This window comes from Macrotis lagotis, chromosome 1 (genome assembly GCF_037893015.1).
Source record: "Macrotis lagotis isolate mMagLag1 chromosome 1, bilby.v1.9.chrom.fasta, whole genome shotgun sequence".
Lineage (NCBI taxonomy): Eukaryota > Metazoa > Chordata > Mammalia > Peramelemorphia > Peramelidae > Macrotis > Macrotis lagotis.
In genome coordinates this window covers 767,767,288-767,787,763 of record NC_133658.1, presented here as the reverse complement: position 1 = coordinate 767,787,763, position 20,476 = coordinate 767,767,288, and the positions used below count along the sequence as shown (strand labels likewise).

Here is a 20,476-nt window from a genome sequence, read left to right as displayed (position 1 = left end):
TGATAGCGTTTGTATTTTTTTAAAAAGTAAAAATAACTGAGCAGTTGAGTGGATAGCAGATGTGATGGAAATGAGCATACTTCCCTCTGTTTAAACCATGTCATGACTTCACTGGAACCAGACCACAACCATCCTAGTGATAGCAGAGGGAATGAGAGTATGGAAATGGTAGTCAAAAGCAAGGAAAATTCTGACCTCCCCACCATGACCAGGAGATCAGGAAGTATGAGATAATGTGCAACTAGTGCTTATAAGGATAGTCAGGAAGAAGAATCAATAAGAGGGAGTCTAGTCTCAGTGAGAACTAAAAGATGGAAAAAATAGGAAATAAAAAGCATTTAAAATGAAAGCAACTATTAACTATGGAGCAGCCATTCCATTGAGCACAGAAAAAGGGGCAGAGAGATTTGAAGTGGGACATTTGCTTGGGGTGGGGGATAAGATTGAGAGAAATGGAAGCAAGATAGTAGGTAATAGGGATTGGGAATGGAATTTGTACAATGAAAGTCAACAAGTTCAATAACTGAGATAAGTAGTCTATAGCAAGGTGAGAATATGTGAACCATTGAGGAATGAGTCCAGGTAGAATAACAATGTGGAAAGGGGTCTATTAAAAGAGTAAGGTGATTAGCTTTTTAAAGACCTCCTTCAAAACCCAACCTTGAAACAGGTATTGATGTACAATTATACAGAACCCAAGAAACTAGACTTAAACCATTCAGAAGCAGGCAAAGGCTTAGTCTTGGAGAATCTAGATAGGACTCTGCCCCCCCTGGAGAACTAGAAAAAATTCTGATTTGAATTAGTCTACATTAGGCTGACACAGATTAAAAACATAAAATGTGCTGGCAGATATGAAAATTTCCAGAAACATTCCAGGATATATTTATTCTTTTTCAATATATATATATATATATATATATATATATATATATATATATCATTATATTTATTATATTATTCAATATCTATTGGAAGATACAAACTAAATAAACATTATTTATATTATTCAGTGACAGCTTTCCCCCTAAATCTCTGATCACTCACTCATACCCATACTTATATACTCCCCAGAAGCTGATACTTCCCAGAAGCTATGTCAGGATTCCAGAAATCTAATAATAGGACAATAATTAGAGATGATGAGCTTTCTCACTTCTTCCCATACAACTTCTCCATCAACACACACACACACACACACACACAACCCCAGGATCCAAGGCAAATATTTGGATTTTTTCCCCTAGTGCTACAATACTGAGATGCTTTTCTTCCCAATCATCAGGTGCTAAGAGTGTCCTAGTAACTATTATAGAAAAACGTAAACAAATTATATTCTCCCACTTTCCTCAGTAATCCTAAAACATTGATTTACAATTCACTTCCTCAAACTATCCTCTGTTATCATCCTGGATAACATCCACATTGGCAACCCTTCTTACAATTCAATTGAATTTAGCATACATTGAACTCCAATAATCTTGAAGGCACTGTACTAGGTCCTAAGATTATAAAAATTAAAGAAGATAAGGTATCTACCCCCAAAGAGCTTATTACCAAAATAGTTCAACAGTTCCTTAATCTCTTTAGCTCCAATAATCTTCATCTCCACTTCACGTAGGCATTTCTCTAGCAATACACTTTTAAACTCTGTCATTTTTAGAAATTACTCCACTTCCAAAATCTTGAACTCACAAATTCCCTCCCAACTATACTCTTTCACCTATCCACTGAGAATTTAAATATAGATAGATAGAAATAGTTATAGTTAGAATTTATAGATGTCAGAAAACATCTAATACAATTATATCTGAAGCTTGATAATATATGGATAACCCCAGTGTCTGAATCTGGTATCCTAAATTCAATATTTCTAGGGAAGACATATCTGTAGATGAATAACTTTATTTTTATATTTTAAAATACATTTTGTTGATGCCTTTTTACTGATATCTTATCTTGAATAACTCTTCCTCAATTAAAACCTCTCTTGTGATTAAAAAATATTATTATGCAAAGTCATGCTCATGTGTTGAAAAGCAGAATACTTAAGAGATAAAAGGAGTCTCAGAATCAGGAAGACCTAGCTGTATGACCCTGGGGCAGATCACTTTATCTTTCAGTATTCCTGGATGACCTTTAAAACTCCAAGCTTAGTTTTGGAGGTGCTTAGAAGTTTTCAAAGGTGCTGACCTGCCTCTTCAAAAGCAGTTAACTTCATCGGGAACTCTTTTCAACAATGAAATCTTAGAACCAATCCCTATCCCCTGTTATTGAATATAACCTCCTATCCTGGTAATTCTCTATTTTTCTGCCTTGAGATAGGAGATATGCTTCATTATATATTCCCCAAGACCCTGGGTTTAATCTTGGATACTCTGTAATAATTTCAGAGTCTGGTTCATGTCTCTTAAAACGTTTCCAAAGGTCTTGCAAGCACTCAGAATAACAGAAGCATTAATCAGAAAACAGGTTTAAATGCAAGAAAGAAAAGAGAGGGAGTGGTATCCAAACTTGTATACCTATTATTCCTTTAGGTGAATTCTATTTCCCATCCCCCAGAAGATTTAGTATAGTATTCCCTCCACCACCATCACCACCACCACCACCAAAAAGAAAAAAAAAAATTCCCCCTACATTGCATTTACAAACATGCCAGAAGCATGAGTGGAATGATGAACTTAATGGAAAAAAAAAGTCTACATTTCACTACATGCCTACTTCTCTCTCTGATCAGTCACTCCATTGGTCCAGCCCCTATGGCATTAACTATCACTTCAGTATTTTCTTTTTGAATCTTATTTTCATTATGTTCCTACATTCTTTGTGGTCACATTTCCTATAAGCCCTATCTTATTATTTCATGACTATCCTCATTTTTCTTCCATCTTACACAAAGAAGAAAAGGAATCTTTTGACAGCTGCTTAGGACATAGGCAAAAGTACTTTGAACACCCTGAAGCATGATTCAGTGGTAAGAGGGTATTTTAGTTCTTCCACATATGAATTGTTGTTAATTTTCCTTAACCACCCATTGGTCCTAATTTATGCCCCCTTAAGTAAAACAGAATAATTTGGTATCTCTTACATGCTAATCTTTAAACTATTTCAAGACTGTCATATTTTCTCTTTCCAGATTTTTAAATGAGTCTTAACATAGCATGGTTTTCAGATCTTCATCCTGGTCATACCCTTCTGTATTCACTCTTTTTAATCAATGTCTTTGAAATATTGCCACCCCCTCAGTAATTCACCATCAGTGTCACTAAGAAATTTCTCCCTTCCTCCATAGAATTTACTTACCAGGGGTCACTTAATTCACTACAGTCTAGTTAGTTCCTGCTTGCAAGATAATGCTCATAGACTTGCTACCATTTATTATCCCTTCCTTCCATAGAATTCACTTCTATCTCAGCAGATCTTGGCTGTCGGCACAATGATCCTCCAAATCATTGAGCATGCAGATTATCGTGTGCTAATGTCCCTCATGTCTCACAAATATTAGTGGCTAACAAAAATAAAAGTAGAACCGTAACAATTTATCTTCCAAAGAGGGATAATGAGCTTGGCACTCTCAAGAAAGGGAAGTAGAAAGAAAACTTGTATTCCCCTCATGATCTAAAGCTACAAAAATACTATCAACATTCCATATATATGAAATATAATATATATGTATATATACATATATATATGTATATGCTTAGCACATGCCTGGGACATAGTAGACATTTAATAAATGTTTATTGAATTGATACAAATTAAACTAAGTAGAACAGAACAATCTACCCATTAACAATAATGTTATAAATTTCAAAAACTCTAATCAAAACAATGACCCAGCTATATTCCAAATAACCCATGATGAAATGTGCTATACACCTTCAAATAGAGAACTATTGGATTTAGAGGGCAGATTGAAGCATTTTTCCTTTTTTTTTTTTGGAATATGGCTAATATGTAAATTTGTTTTACTGCACAATATTTGTAATTGATTTTAGGTTTTTTCTTTCTCATTGGGTGGAGGCATAGAATTAGGAACTAAAAAAATGAAGGAAAATAATCTATGTGATTTAAAAAATTAATTAAAATATTTTGAAAATATCTTTTAAAGAAATGGGACCTGGATACTTAATGGCCCCTGGCTGATTGCCCAACCTGTGATATATAAATGATATATAAACAAATGATGAAAGAAAGATTGAATCTCTCTTGAGAGAGAAATGGTTCTTGTTTGACTTATTTGAACTACTCTGGTGTGGAAGATGAAAGGTCCAGGTATCTAACAAATTGAACTAGGAGTAGTGAAAAGAGTTTGGTGTAATCTAGATAATATCAAGGCAGGGGACAGCATCATACAAGATTGTAGTTGACCCCTTTCTTCCTCTTGTTGTATCCTAATGATTGATTGTTGTATCAAAGACCAGCAATCTCCTTAATTGAGAACCATTGGTATCCTATCTGAACACCCCAGTCCCTAGTCCCATGTGTTTCTTATTAAGTTTTATGTATTCCCTTGAATGAACTTGGGTAAACTCGAATAGCCCAATGCATTGATGATCTCCTGATATGGTATTTCCTCTACTGATGCAGATCAAAATCCTTTCATGTCTACCAATCCTGTACAATTCTTGTTCATGTCTTCCCATAAATTTTGCCAGATGTAGTCAACCTGACATGCTCAGGGAAAACCCAATTACAATATATGAATCCCAGTAGATCATCAGGGCAATCTATCAGTTATCACTTTGTACTTCACTTGTGTCATTTTTTCCTGGTCATTTATTTTTTTTTCTGATGATATTCTTAATAGCCTTGCTTGCAATGCATTACAGTTCACTTATGCTTACTATGTGCCTTGGCATTGCCTTTTGGGTGGATCTCAACTTTGATTCTTCGGATATTTTACTATGATATATATACTTACTCATATAACAGTAACAGAATATTGATTTTTTTAAATGGACCTTTATTTCAAGGTGAAATCAAACTGTTTCCAAAGGCAATCTAGTCCACTGAATAGGAACACTCATATTCAGTTTTAAGACCAGTTCATTCTCTGTTTGAAATGATTGTTCAAGATATGCACTAAGGGATAAATTCTATGGGTAGTTAACTGCATATCATGTAATAGACAACAGAAGTAGTTCCCTGTTAATTCAAGTATCAAATATAAATTATTCATTTTGGCATTTAAACATCTTCACTGTCCAGCTTGCTTTCCACTTTTATAATCTACCTAAGTCTGTTTTTCTTTGAGCTCCTTACTAACAATATTCTATTATCTATCCCTTTGCATTTTTACTGGCCAATCCCCTGAAAAACATTCCCTCCTCACTTCCACCCCCCCCTTAAAATCCTGCTTTTATATGGAACCTTTCTTCATCCTTTCTTTTTCTGTATTTACTATTTGTATACCTTTATCTGTAAATGTAGATGACCCTAGGCTACATTGTGAACACTTTTGAGGGCAGGAACTGGTTCACCTGTGTCTTTGCATTCCCAGGGTTGACAGTGCCTGAAACACAGTAGGCATTTAAAAAATACTTATTGATTGCTTGATGGATTGGATAATTATTCACTTGGGTTTTTGTATGTATGTGAATAATTATGCCAAAGCCTTTTGTGATTATAGATCTAACTTAAGATGGTATGCAATGTTTCAGGGCTTGATGAAATCAACATGACATCCTCGAACTCATTACATATGGAGAATTCCTCTTCATTTAGATTCTACACTAAACATTTTTCATGACAGCAGTAGACATCTTTGGTGAGTACATATATCCTTGTTTTATACCTCCCTTGATATCAGTAATTAAATGGTTGCCAAATCATCTGTTATACCATCTTTCAAAGAATCTTGCAGGATTTTGTCATGTGAATGAGAGAGTTAAAGGAAATCCTTTAAAGTGATTTTTTCCCTAATCATTTTTTAATAAGAAATCAGCACAGTGGGATATTGCAATCTAAACCTTTCCATTTATTATGAGTAGGACAGCCCCTCCTGCCTACAAATATGAGATTGAATATGGATGAAAATCTAGCACTTTTTTTTCACCTGTGGCCATGTACACTAACAGAGGAAGCTGGTGCAGAGAATATAAAGAGAGCATGCCTGTTGTCATGGCAATCAGCCTGAGGTTGATGTAGAGTTCTGAAGGGAAAGGAGAAAGAAGGGACTGAATGGCACACAATCCCTTGCTGACGTAGGTTCTCTAATTATGACTGTCAGTCTGCAACTACATTGGCAGAGGCTTTTTGCCTTTACCTTGGCACCACAAGGGCAGGCTGACACCATGCAGTTTTAAACCATGCCCCTCTGAATGGTGGACAAGGATTAGGTAGGAGCTGGTTTCCTATCCTCCTAATTTTTGTTTCCTATTTCCAGCATCAGAGACTGTTTCATATCCCCAGTATATAACACAATATATTTCATATATAAATGCTTAATGTTGCTTGCTTGCTATCTTCCTTCCAACCCCAGTCAGTCGATCTTAAAGAAACAGTACTCCCCACTAAACCTCAAGATTTTCCAGGAATTCTGAAGCAGAGTCAGAAGAGGAAGCGGAGGACTCTAACTCCTAATCTCAATCTGAATCTCACACTCTTTCTACTACAGATCAATTATACTGCCAATGATTTTCCTTTAACTTTTCTGTTTACATGTGACAAAAAATGTCAAACAAATATATCTCTAGGCAATTAAAAAAAGATTGTTTAACAGTTTGAGAGATCTCATGGATAAAAGAAGATATTAATCAAACTCATATTACAGATATTTTATAAGGAAAAATAATATACAAATAGAGGGAGAGGTCTGGCACACAGGAGAATATGGTTAAGGTATTTAGTAGTTATAATCAGAGGCAGAATTTAAATCCTGTCATCTTGACTTCATGGTCAGCTTTTCTAATGGATTTTCCAGCCTCAAGTCTTTCCCTACTCCAATTCACCCTTAACTGGACTGCTAAAGTGATTTACCCAAAGCAGAAGTCTGCCCAAGACAACTCCAACTCAGAAAATTCCTATGGGTCCTTATTATCTCCATAATCAAATATAAAGGCTGGTCCTAGAGTCTGGAAGATCTACATTCAAATCTAGCCTCAGATACTTACTACTTTGTGATCCTGGGAAATTCATTTAATCCCTGTTCTGCCTCAGTTTCCTTTACTATAAAATAGAAATAATAATAGAACCTAATTCAAAGAGTTGAAGTGAGGAGCAAATGAGATAATATTTGTAAAGCACTTAATACAGTACCTAAAACATAGTAGATGCTTATTAAAGGTTGATTTCTTTCCTTATAGCCTGGCCCCTTTATACCTTTCCATTTTCTTAAACTTCATTGCTCTCCAGTCTTCTATAGCAGCATTGGCTTACTTGCTCTCCTTTAGACATGTCACTCCTTCCATGTTTCTGTTCTTCTCTCCCCTTATTCTTGAAATGCTCACCCTTTTCACCTGAGCCTTTTCCCTGACTTCTTTAAAGACTCAACCCAAATCCCACCTTCTGCAGGAGGCTTTTCCCAGGCTAAGTGATAGTTTTTTCCCTATTGAGATTACATTTCACCTATGTTGTATATATCTTGTGATTAATGTGCTGCTCCTCTCTCTCCCCATTAGAATTTGAGCTCCTCAGGTAGAGACCAGCTGGTACAACATCCATAAAGTGCAGTATTTTATACATGGCAAGCATTTCATATATATCCACACTGCCTTCTTCTCCAGTCCCTTTTCCTCTTCTCTTATTATTGTGTACTGCTAAGCCTAAATTTTGGCTATGTCCTATATTTGTGCTAACTAAATCCACTACAAATTTATGTTGCATAATGTCAATTGGAACCTCTCTGTTGTTACACCATCATCCTATAGCTCCCTAATTAACACAGTTATCCTACTCACTAGAGCAGCTCTTCCAAAATATTTCATTCCACTCAAACCTTCTATTGTTCCTTCTCTCCCATGCTCACAATGAGAACTTTGGACCTTATTTTACTGAAAAAAGTCAAGGACATTCAATATTAGTTCCTCTTCTCTTCTCCTGACCTCATATCACTCAGATGCCTGTCTCACATGAAAAGATGGTCCATTTTCCTTGCCAAGGCAAACTCATTTATCAGCCCCACAACTATTGCCCATAAACATGCCAATATCTCATCCATTATTAAAAAGCTTTCATTTAATCCTTCCATCTCTGCTAACTATAGCTCCCCTGCCCTTTGTGGATAAAGTTGCCAAAGAAGGGCATCTACTGTAGGTGCCTCTGCTTTCTCTCTTCTCACTCTCATCTTAACTCTACAGCCTGACTTCTGATCCTGCTATTTAACCAAAACTGTTCTCTCTGATATGACTTCAGAAGTTATCTCTTACTTGTCAATTTTAATGGCTTATTCTCAGTCTTCATTCTTCTTGACCTCTCTGAAGCTTTCAATACTGTCAGATACCCTTTTCTCCTTAATATTCTATTCTCTCTAGGTTTTAGGGAACTTTTATGTGTGAAGAACAGAAAGACATCTTTGACTGGAACAGAGAGTGTATGAGGAAGATTATCCTGAAAAGGCAGACTAGAGCCAGGTTAAAGAGGGCTTTTTGTGCCAAACAGTATCCTAGGAGCAACAGGAAGCCACTAGAATATTAAACAACAGACTGACATGGAGAGATTTGTGCTTAAACAGTATTACTGTAGTAGTTGTATCGAGGACAGATAGAAAAAGGGATTAAAGGAAGCAAGCCATCCTGCTACTCCAGAAAAAGAGGTAATGAGGGACTGTAAAAAGAGACTAGGGGCAGCTTGGTGGCACAGTTGTCAGGAGTACCTGGGTTCAAATCCGGTCTCAGACACCAAGCTGTGTGGCCTTGGGCAAGCCACTTAACCCCGTTTGCCTTGCATAAAAAAAAAACACCTAAAAAAAAGAGACTAAGGAGAGAGATGTCCAGGGCTGGGGGTGGGGGGTAGTGGTGGGGAGAGGCTGTGCATAGAATCAACAAAATCTGGCAACTTACTGGTTATAAATCTGGGAAAACTCCTTCCTTGCTTTTCTTGATATCCCTGTTATTAGCACTCTTTAAAATTTCATTGTAAAGATTTATATTTACTTATGAACCTGTTGTATCACCCAGCTTCATGAAAGTTCAAATAATTTCAAGTTTGTGATAGCAGTGTCTTAGTTGCTTAATATTTATTGACTTGAATTGGTCTCCTCCCTTTCTATGGCTTTATAGGACTACAAACAATATGTGAATTATCATAGGCTTTAGAGTTGAAAGAAACTTTGGAGGTCAGTCAGTCAAATCCTTTCCTTTTTACAGAGGCATAGGGAGGGATCATACAGATAATAAATTAGGGAGCCTGTCTTTCAACCTACATTTTTCTGACTGAATTTAGTGCTTACAGACCAATTCTTTTCTTGTCCCTTCTCTCCCATCTAATCTACTTAAGAAGAGTTGGTAGGGCAAAGTTAACCAGCATTATTAAAAAATAAAGTAAGAGGATGATTTTATATATACATATATATATATTTTAATTTCACTATATAAAATAAACATATATATTTCATAAATATATACAAATATTTTAATTTCACTACATAAACTATCTAAGAAAGAGTAGAAATAAGGTAGTTTTATAACAGTGATTCAGATCCAGAGACTCTGAATACAGTTCCAATATGGGTACAAATTAGCTTAAACAGCTAATTAGAGACTAATAGTCTTTTGTATATTACAATTAAGTTCACTTTGTTTTACACTACATTTGTAATGCACAGAATCAAAACACACCAGTCTTAAATACAAATGGCAAATTATCAGTCGGGGAGCTTGATTACAAGACAGAATGCAGCTGCTTGCTTTTGGTTGCCATGGAGTCCTCATACAACACCCCACTGGCAATTTTCTCTAAATGCCTTGCTTGTACAAAGAACATGCCTTTTTCAAACAAGACAGGCTTTGCCGTAAAACAGTTTTCTTAGATTTTTGACAATACATATACATAGGTATAGAGATAATGTTACTTCTCAATTATGTAGACTGAAGAAGGGAAGCATTAACCAGTATAATTTTAGAAAGGTCCACTCAGGCTCATTTCTTGTTGTCATGGTCACACCTGAGTCATAGACAGAGAGATCAAAAGGGGAAAGAGAGTTGTGAGACAGACTCTGGTCAACAATAAGATTACTAAGAAGGCAAATACAATCTGCTTGATTGACAAAAAAAGGCATTACTACATAAAAAGGAAAGAGGCTGCTTGTTTGTTGTTACATCACAATTTGTCTCTCTATCCCAGGCTGATAGCAAATATCCCTATAAGTCTGACCATCCTTCAAACCAAACTAGCTACTGCAATCCCTCAAAGGAACATGAAACAGTAGTTGGAGGAACACTTCATTTCTTCTATTCTGGCTTCTGGCTTCATGTCCCCTCATTGACCTTCACATCTTCATTTGGCTGACAACACTATTAGGCTGGAGAGATGGTAAGATAGTAAAAAAAGATCATAAAAGAAATTGCTGCCTAGATTAAATAGAGAAAACAGGTTTTTCAGCAGAAGGGAAGTGAGTCAAGAAGTAAAGAATGCCTTCCTGGGGAGCATATTGGGCAGGGGAAAAACTGGTCTTCCATTATTCACGGATAATCTCATGTACATTTTATATTGGTTTTGTCATTTGCTGATTAGAGAGTGTGACTCACAATTTCTTTTGTTACCTGCATAATGTCTGAAAAATGAGCTGCAGTGCAGCATAGTCAATCAAATCCACAAGCTTTTATTAAGCATCTACAAGGTATCAGAAGACCAGTTTCAAATTCCAAATCACTTAACCTCTTTGAACTTACAATTTGTTCATCTGAACAAAATAGAAACAATAACTTGTATTATAATCCAAATCAAATGAGACTATGTGTTGTTAAGCACTGAACATTACTTAAAATACTACATGTGACAATTATTATTAGCAGGATGTTGGGCATCATCAACATTGATTAATTTATTGATAATACTGAGGGTAGGGAAAGGTGGGGGATGGAGGGATGAATAGTCAGAGCAAATAAATGAGTTAGTCCTCTCTCAAAAGGAAAGGGGAACATTCAGTGGCAACAGGAAGGACAAATGATTTCCTTTGGTTGGTTATATAAGAGATACAAAAAAAATATTGTTTTTCAGTTGTGTCTGACTGTTTGTGACCCTATTTAGGGTTTTTTTTTTAGGAAAGATACTGGAGTGTGTTTGCCATTTTCTTCCCCAGTTCATTTACAGATGAGAAAACTGAGGCAAACAGGATTAAGTGATTTGCCTAGGGTCACACAGTTTATTAAGTCTAAGGTCAGATCTGAATTTAGGAAGAGAATCTTCCTGACTGCAGGTCTGGCTCCTATCCACTGAACCATCTAGTTGCTCTGTTCAAAAAAGTAGGTGCTCATAATTTAGGTTTGAGTATTGGACCTTGTTGATAATGACAGCTAGCAATTATATATAGCATTTTGGGATTTGCAAAGTACTATACAAATTATATTTCATTTGAGCCATGCGAAAACTCTGGGAAGTAGATGCTATTACTTTTTTTGCATCAATTTTATTTTATTTTTCCTGGGTTACATGCAAAAACAACTTCTAACCTTCATTTTTAAAACTTGAGTTCCAAATTCTTTTCCTCCCTCCCTCCCTACTCTCCCCAATGAGAAATCAAGCAATTAGATATAGATTATAAATGTATAGTTGCGCAAAACATTTCCAAAATAGTCATGTTGTGAAAGAAAATGGACACCCCCCAAAAAAAATGAAACATCAAGAAAAATAGAATTTAAAAAAAGTATGTTTCGACCTATATTCAGACATCACAAGTTCTTTCTCTGGAAATGGATAATATTCACTTTGCATCAGCTGATGTAGTTCCAGGTTTTCTGAAAGCATTCTACTCATCATTTCATATAACAGAAAAATATTCCTCATCATCACATGCCATAATTTGTTCAACCATTCCCCAACAGATGGGTATCCCCTCAATTTCCAATTCCTTGCCACCAAAAGTGAGCTGTTATATCCTTCTACATATAAGTCCTTTTCCTTTTTGTTTTGCTTCTCTTTGGGGATACAGATCTAGTTATGGCTTTGCCTGGTCAAAGGGCATGCATGATTTAAAGGTCCTTTGAACATAGTTCCAAATTATATTAGTTCACAACTACACCAACAATACATTAATGTTTCCTTTTCCCTATATCCCCTCCAGCATTTTTCATTGTCCTTTTCTGTGTATAGGTACTATTACTAATCCTATTTCATAATTGAGGAAACTGAAGCAAGACAGTGGTTAGTGCCTAGGGTCACAAAGCTAGTTTCTGAGTCTGGATTTGAACTCTCCTCATTCAAGGTCTAGCATTCTAGCCCTGAGCCATCTAGATACTTTCGTCCATCTTCCTTACATAGATTAAAATTTGGTGAGTTTCCTAATTAACCACATTAGTCTTTTCAGATAATTCCCATTTTATGGCTTTGTCTCATTTGTTTCTAATGAATCTTCATTATTTCATTCTTGAAAATTTCTTATCTCTCTTGGACTGAACAGTCCCTCAGAACTCTCTCTTCCAGCTCAGAAACAAATCCCTGTGGGCATCATATGGACTTGGAAAATCACAAATTAATATCATCTTTGTTGTATTTTTATTTTGCAAAACATTTCCCAATTATATTTTAATCTCATTCTTGAAGCACTTCAGGACTCTACCCTAGAGGATTTTAAAACCATGGCAACTCTACCTATCCTTTCTCTGAACCCTTTGAAATTTGTTCTTGGAACATTTAGGCTACATGTCAGACTATATCTGGTTCTACTCTATCACAAATTCTAAAAAGTAATGGCCACTCCTCTACAAGATTCCCATTACTTCCAATTTAGGAACTTGTTCTTCTCTATAAGAGAGAAATGGATCTAAGATGGAATTTTTCAAGTTTTTGGAATCTACCAAGTTTTTTTTTTTCTTGTGACAATGCTTATTCCTCAAGGACAGGAATCATGCATTCCTGTTGGGAGTACAAAGCAGCTCAAGCTTACTACCATGGAAAGAAGTGGGGGGGGGGCAAGTGGTTAGATAGTTTTGTTTTGGTTCTACTCCATTCTAAATAACATTTTTCTTGCTCAAGTACAGTATGGAAAAGCACTGTATCAATGTATTTCCATGCATTGTGGCACAAAGGTATTTAATTTTGGGAGAATGTTGATGGAAAAGGCTATCACTATTATTTGCAGTGGACAATTAAAATCATAACAATGCTTGATTTTTTTTTTGTAGTGGGCTTCCTTCTTGTACTTCTTGTTAATGGATTATAGCTCCATTTTGCTATTAGGGACCAAAAATATTCTACCCATTTACTAGTATTTGAAAGAGGGAAATAGTACTAGGAAGTGTTTTTAAAAAAGTAGAGGGAAGAATATGGGGCTGCAAGCTCCATGAGGGCTAGAGTCAAGTCTTATCAGCATCTTGCATCTACCCTGCTATCTAGCATAATTGCTCTGTACACATTAAATGTTTGTTGTATTCCATTGATGATTGGAATACAGAGCATATAGCAAATAGTAATAAAGGGAATTCTAAGAACATACTGTGGTGATATGGAATAAATTTTAAAAGCATAGTTTTAAAGCTAAAAGGGAACTTAGAAGTTATGTAGATGGATCCCCTCATTCTACATTTGAAGAAACAGAGTCACTGAAAGATTAAGGGATTTATCTGAGTTTACAAAAGTAATTAATGGCAGTCAGGATTTGAATTCAGGTCATAGAATCATAGATTAAGAAAGATGGATGAGACCTTAGAGATCATAAAGCCAAGTTGCTTCATTTTGCACATGGCAAAAATTCTGAAACATAGAGGATTAGGGATCTTGCCCAAGGTCACACATAAGTAAATATGAACTTAGATCTTCATGACTTCAAGTCCCATTTCTTATCCATGATACCATATTCACTGAATTCAAATCCATTCCTTTTTTTTTGTTGTTGAATCAGGCAACTCCTGCTGTGACTCAATAGGACAAGGCAGAGATATTCTGATGTCACAATTAATAAAACATAATTTAAATACTCAATAATTAGCAAAGCTTGAAAATGCAAGCATGAAGCCAATTAAAGACTAAATGTCAATTATGAACACTTGTTTGTCTCCAAATGGTATATGTTACTGTGAATAGGATATTTCTGAAAGTTGGTGGGGGGAGGATATGGCAGACTCCCAAAGCTCATTTCCTTCTCTTCAGAGAAACAACATAACCCAGACCAACTGAGTAATAACCATGAATATTCTCCAGGCTACATGTTTCTAGAGATGTGTGGCTCTGGCAGCAGGAACTGCTTAAGGGAAGGAATTTTCATCAGCTATACATACAGAACAAGGAGGATTCTTATTCAGAGAATAGGAAAATGAGTAATAGGAACATGTTAGGAACATGAGTAATAACTACTTTTATTAAAGCTACCTACCAATTACCCTAAACATACTTTGAAGGAAAGGGAATGCTTAGAATATCTTATCAATCTCATCTCAACTCCTGAGCCTGCCATATACCTTATCATTTTGATGTTTTTCAGATATCCAACAAAGTCACAAACAAAGGGGAAGGATACCATTAGAGTACAAAGATAGAAGGATGGCATCCTGGGCACCAGAGAAGATCCAGGACAAAGGGCTATAGCAGCAAAAGTATATTTCCATTTCATTTACTTCTACTCTGTTCCCCATACAGGCACCATATCTTATTTCTATTTTATTTCTATTTTCATTGTTTCCATTGTTCAAAGAACCTTTTATTTTTGTCTTTGCATTGCCAGAATCTGTCATACAGTGGGAGCATAATAAATGCTGAATGTTGCATAAATTTGTCAAGGCACTTTGCTCAAAATTCCTTCAGTGCTTTTCTAATATACATGGAATAATGCTGAAATAGAGTTAACAGATTAGGGCAGAGAGGTGGCACAGTGGATAGATAGGAAGACTCTTCTTCTATGGTTCAAATCTGGCTACTAGCTAGGTAAGCCACTTAAACTTGTTTGTCTCAGTTTGCTTAACTGTAAAATTAACTGGGAAAGGAAATGGCAAACCACTCCAGTAGTTTTGCCAAAAACAAAATAAATCCGAAATGGGGTCACAAGGAGATACAACTGAAAACAACTGAACAACAAGATTTGGCTAGTGTTCAAGAATTCTACACCCAAATACCAATGGTATTTCTTGTTTTCTTTCATTTCCTCTTTCAAATTACATCTCAAACATGGTCTTTACTTTCTAGATAGTGAAACTTTGCCCACATTCTTCTCTATTTATAAAGTGTTCTCTCTTCCCTTATGCTTGTATTGAATTCTACTCATTTGTTAAAATCTCAACTTAAATATTACCTCTCCCACAAAATCTTCCTTGATTCTCCTCCCAGGTTGTACAACATAACACACTTAGTGTCAACTATGCACGGAAAAAGATGAAGATGTGTTTAGGTGGTATCTTCCCACAGGGTGTTTACAATCTAGTACAATTATTTAAGACCAAGACTGATAGAATTAAACACAATGAGACATTAGAGAAATGCAAAACAGTGCTATGTGAGAACTGAAGAAATTCAAGGTCAATTAAGAGGATCAAACCCTACTTTGTAGCTCAGTAGAGAGCTAAGGGCAATGAGGAATTAATGAGGGTGCTTTGGATTTCCCACCATTCCCACCCTTCTTGGGATTTGGGTGAAATTTGGGTCCAAGGCCTGGTAAGGACTTTTTCTGTTGTTTTTGTTTGGAGTCTTTGCACAAAATTGGGTTCTGGTTGAACCAAACAAGCCCCTCCCCCCAACAACCCCCCCCCCCCCCGCCATAACAGAATGTTAGAAAAATTACTAATCCTTTTCACATTCTCTTAAGTCTTGAATCTTCAAGGACTCACTTTACCCTTTTATTAATCAATTTCCATTTCCTTTTTTTTTAAATCCTGTAAAAATCCACTCTCTCTTCTGACCTGACATTCATTCCACTTGTCCATTTTTTGGAAGAAATACTTCCCACCCCAACCCCAATCTTCCTTGTAGAGTCCCAACTATTTCCTGAAAATATATTATAAAGTTGTTTTGAATAAGGAAAAAAATCACATATAAATAATCTAGAGAAGTTTCCTAGAGACCACTCTAAAATATTAAAAAGAAATTAACATTTGTATTAGATTCTTTGCTAGATGTAATATGAGAAAGGAGTTGTAGGGGCTACATTACTAGCACTGTGGATTGGCAAATACATCTCAAAGTTGTTCAGAGTGCCTTAGAATTCTTCTCTAGGGTTATTTTAAATACCTGTGTCTTACTAGCTCAACAATAGGAATTGTTTAGTTCCCCCCCACAACATCTTCCACAACTCTTAGTGCCAACAAATAATAAATCTCTGCTGAACTGAATTGGCTTTGAAATTCAAATTAGAATTCTTCAAGCTCTAAGCAACATTGATTCTACATTTGTAACCACTTGTAGACCTGCCACTACCTAACTCTCAAAATTAATCTATAAACATCTGGTGAGGCACTTGGGTTTTAGAAACATTAAATGTGATATTAGGAACCAGTATAGGGAAACCTCAAAGGGCTGGTGGGAATACCCTGGGAAAGAGCCAAAGTTGCCTTTGGGGAAAAAGGAAAGAATGAACATACATTGATTGCATCAAAAAATACTGTGTAATATGGGAAAGGGATATGATTTGGAACAAGATCCTGAATTCAAATCTCAGTTCTTACCACTTCTGTGTAACCTAAGGGTAAGTCACAAAAACTTCCCAGTATCTGTATTATGTTATGAGAGAATTAGACCAAAACTATGTTTGGTAAAAGACTGAAAAACACCTATTGGAAACTTGTTCCAAGGATGTAGAAATACATAATTACATAAATAAATTAAATCACAGATCTCTTTTCCAAACCTATCTCCACACCTATATATTTTGCCTTGAATTCTTTTGAGAGTAAGGGGCATATCCGATCCCTTTTATATCTTTCACCTTTTTTCTAATGTAATTCTTTTTTTGTATTTTTATTTTCTTGTGGATTCCTATTTTGTTTTCTTGTGCTCTGCTCCCCATCCTCCAATCTTAAAAAAAAAGGCTTGTCTCTTATTTTTTCCTCTTCTATTTTCCTTTCTTATGATCATACTTCATCTTGGATCTATGGAACTCTTCCTGTAGTTCCATCCCTCTTCTAGCAACCTCCCTGTCACCCTCAGCAGTCTCTCTGTTTTTCATTCTACTGTTCAGTCATTTCAGTCACATACAATTCTTCATGGTGTCATTTGGGGTTTTCTTGGCATAAATACTGATGTGGTTTGCCATTTCCTTCTTAAATTCACTATACAGATAAAGGAAGATGCAAACAGGATTAAGTGACTTAATAAGCATCACATTGCTAGTGTCTGATTTGAACCCCAGCACTATCCACTGTGCCATCACTTTATATTTTGAGTATAAATCTTGATACTTATTTGTGTTTGAGGAGCAGTTTCTATAGGTGACTTTGGCTCAATTAGGGCTACCATAGAGGTAGCACTGCCTTAAATTATAGTTCTTGTCCAGACTGGTCCATATGCTTTGAGAAAGAGTTTTTGGAAAGTGTTAGAAAGTTTAAATGTTCCACTAAATACTGTGGAAAGTGTTTCCTGACTAGTCATGTGAAATAATTTAGCATAGCAGAAGAACTAGAATTGGAGCCAGAACTCACTGACAATCTACCACTTACTAGCTATGCAACCTTAGGCAACACACTAATCTCTCAAGGGATTCATATTCATCATCTATAAAATGAGTATAATTGGAAATTCAAAAAACATGAAAAATTTTGTATGAACTTAAAAATAAGCAGACCCAGGAGAATACACAAAGTAAGTCCAACAATGTAACTGAAGAGAACATTAAAGGAAGTCAAATTCAGAGTAACTAAAAAAAAAAAGCAGAGAATCCCAGAAAAAAAAGATAAATATGTCTCCCAACTCAGAAGAGGGAGTTACCAGAACAGAATATTTTATACAATGTCAGATGTGATGACTGTATCCAATGCTTTTGTTTTGTTATTTTTAATCACAAGGGGAAAAAAAAAAACCTGTTCTACCCCTACATGGTATAGAAAATTTAATAAGATACATGAAAATGTTTTGTAACTATAAGGTATTAATGTAAATTATTACTATAATGGCTCCATGAAAGTGAATAAGCAGGTATTCTGCTAGACTAAATATACAGTTGGAGATAGAACACTGAGATATCAGGTTGTAGAAAGGCAGTAAAATATATTCAGATATGTATTTCAGTTGTTACCACAGAGCTAGCTATAGGAAAAAAAGGAATATTTGCTATTGAAGTTGGGTTTTAGAAACATGTTAGGGAAGATAGATGGTAGATAGAGTACCAGCCCTGGAGGAAGGAGGACCAGAGTTCATATCTTGCCTAAAATACTAGCTGTGTGACCTTGGGCAAGTCACTTACTACTGTTGCCTTAAAATAAATTAAAAAAAATAGAAACATGTTAAATGTGTTATCAAGAACCTACACAGGGAAACCTCAAAGGGATAAGGTATTAAAAGGGTGAAGACAGAATGGCAGGGAAAGACTGCAGGTGAGTTCAAAGTTTGAACATTAAAAACTTTTATTTCTGAGAATGGATAAAAGTACTGGACCAGAGATGATAAACTAGCAATAATGTCAGTTTTCAGATTGGAGGGTAGTTAGCTAGAAATAGGCATGGATGCAATGCTCATAACATAAATGAATTCCTTATTTAATAACAAATATTTTAAAAATCACATCTCACTGAACAGTAATGTTTACTTACCACTAGGTGGCAATAATACTGGCTAGATTTCACTAACAAGGTAATCATGGGCAAACCTGAACAGAATTTCTGAGATCTGTAGTACAGATGTTTCATTTCAGATAAATAAAAGGGTTTTTAAAATTACTATTATTTGTTTCTGTGGCCTGAAGCAGTTCATGCAACAGATAGTTTTTTAAAACAAATATTTCATTATGGATCCTACTTTAAATCCTAGATATGGTACATGAAAATTTCAGATGGCAATTATGGAAAGTTAGAAATATCTGTAAGAGGCTTTAGAGGTCTAAGAAAGGCACTATAAAGATGACAATATGTAGATGATAAAGCTAGTTATTATTCCTAATGACTAATGAATTGAAGGGCAGTTCTTTAAAAATTACATCCACATTAGAGCCAATCCAAGTATCAATTTCAATAGAGACATTTTGATTTCAAATTACAAACATTGTAAAACAATAATCATATAAGTCTTTTGAATGCTTCAGCAACATTAGGTAAACATACTGAGTTCACTATACAAAATTATAGCAAAATCCTGATTGATTCAAATTAAAAATCAATAGAAAGAAAAATCTCTTTAAGTCCTTAAAACCAACATACATAGAGAGCAATTAAATTCCTTATTGTCTGGAATCTTTCAAAGTAACTTGTTTTCTTCATTAACAGGATGTAAACATATGGCTTATTTAAAATTATTACTTCATCTTTCCATTTTAAGGTTTTCTTCTTTTTTTGTATTACAAGAACTTTTGTAACCTTTATTATGGATAGCAACTCAAAATCCCCCACAGGGACCTTTTGATAGCTTCTGAATTAGAAGGATGATGTTCCCCAAAACTACCTCGATAGATAGTTTCTGGGGGAAGAGAGACTTATGCTGTGATCCCAATGAATGTTTAATAATTATTCTTGGAGAGACAGCCGATTCTATCTATAATTTGGCTGGTTTGTTGAAAAGAAGTCTGTTTTACTCTATACAATACCCTGTATTTACTATGAACCTAGTAGTTTAGCAAAATTTTCAGATAATATATTTAACTCTCATTTATCCACAAATAGATGGGGTAGAAAATCTTGTTCTTTCATCTATCAGAGTTTATTTTCCCCCAAGCAGTTTTACAGTAAGAGAATCCAAAATTAGCCAACAATTCACATTTCCCGAACAGCCTTTCCTCCTGTCACCTTCATTAATGTTAGAGGGAATAGTACAACCATTTGAACTATTTAAGAAAAAACTGCATACAAACTACTCTATTATTGTGGAAATTTTAGAATTAACTGGTAAATATAATTATTACTTAACTTTGGGTCTAATGCTATAAGGTTTTTCTTCACCCTGACAACCTATGTAAATAAATCAAACAACTGTTCAAGATGGCAATAGTTGACACAAAGGAAAGATAACTGTAGCAGCCCCATGAATCAGGTAAAAAATTATTCCATGTGTAAAGAAGGTGCTCGGTGACTATTTGTTACTTGCAGAATCTTCTTGCCACTAATACTTAGGGAAATGCCACCTGGTCAAAAATAAGGAATGGGACAAGTGACAGACACATAAAAGTTTTACATATATGTGTGTGTGTGTATATATGTATATACATATACACATATATACACACGTACAGAGCTATATATCAGCTCCTGAT

General features: G+C 35.4%; 1 protein-coding gene across 1 annotated transcript in view; it reads left to right on the top strand.

Annotated features, from left to right (window-relative positions):
• The first annotated feature begins 8,659 nt into the window (after nt 1-8,659).
• Nucleotides 8,660-20,476, top strand: part of CCDC82 (coiled-coil domain containing 82) — a 71,164-nt gene continuing 59,347 nt past the window's right edge. The window contains exon 1 of the mRNA XM_074216531.1: nt 8,660-8,755. The gene's annotated coding sequence lies outside the window, so the exon portion shown is untranslated. The remainder of the gene's footprint in view (nt 8,756-20,476) is intronic.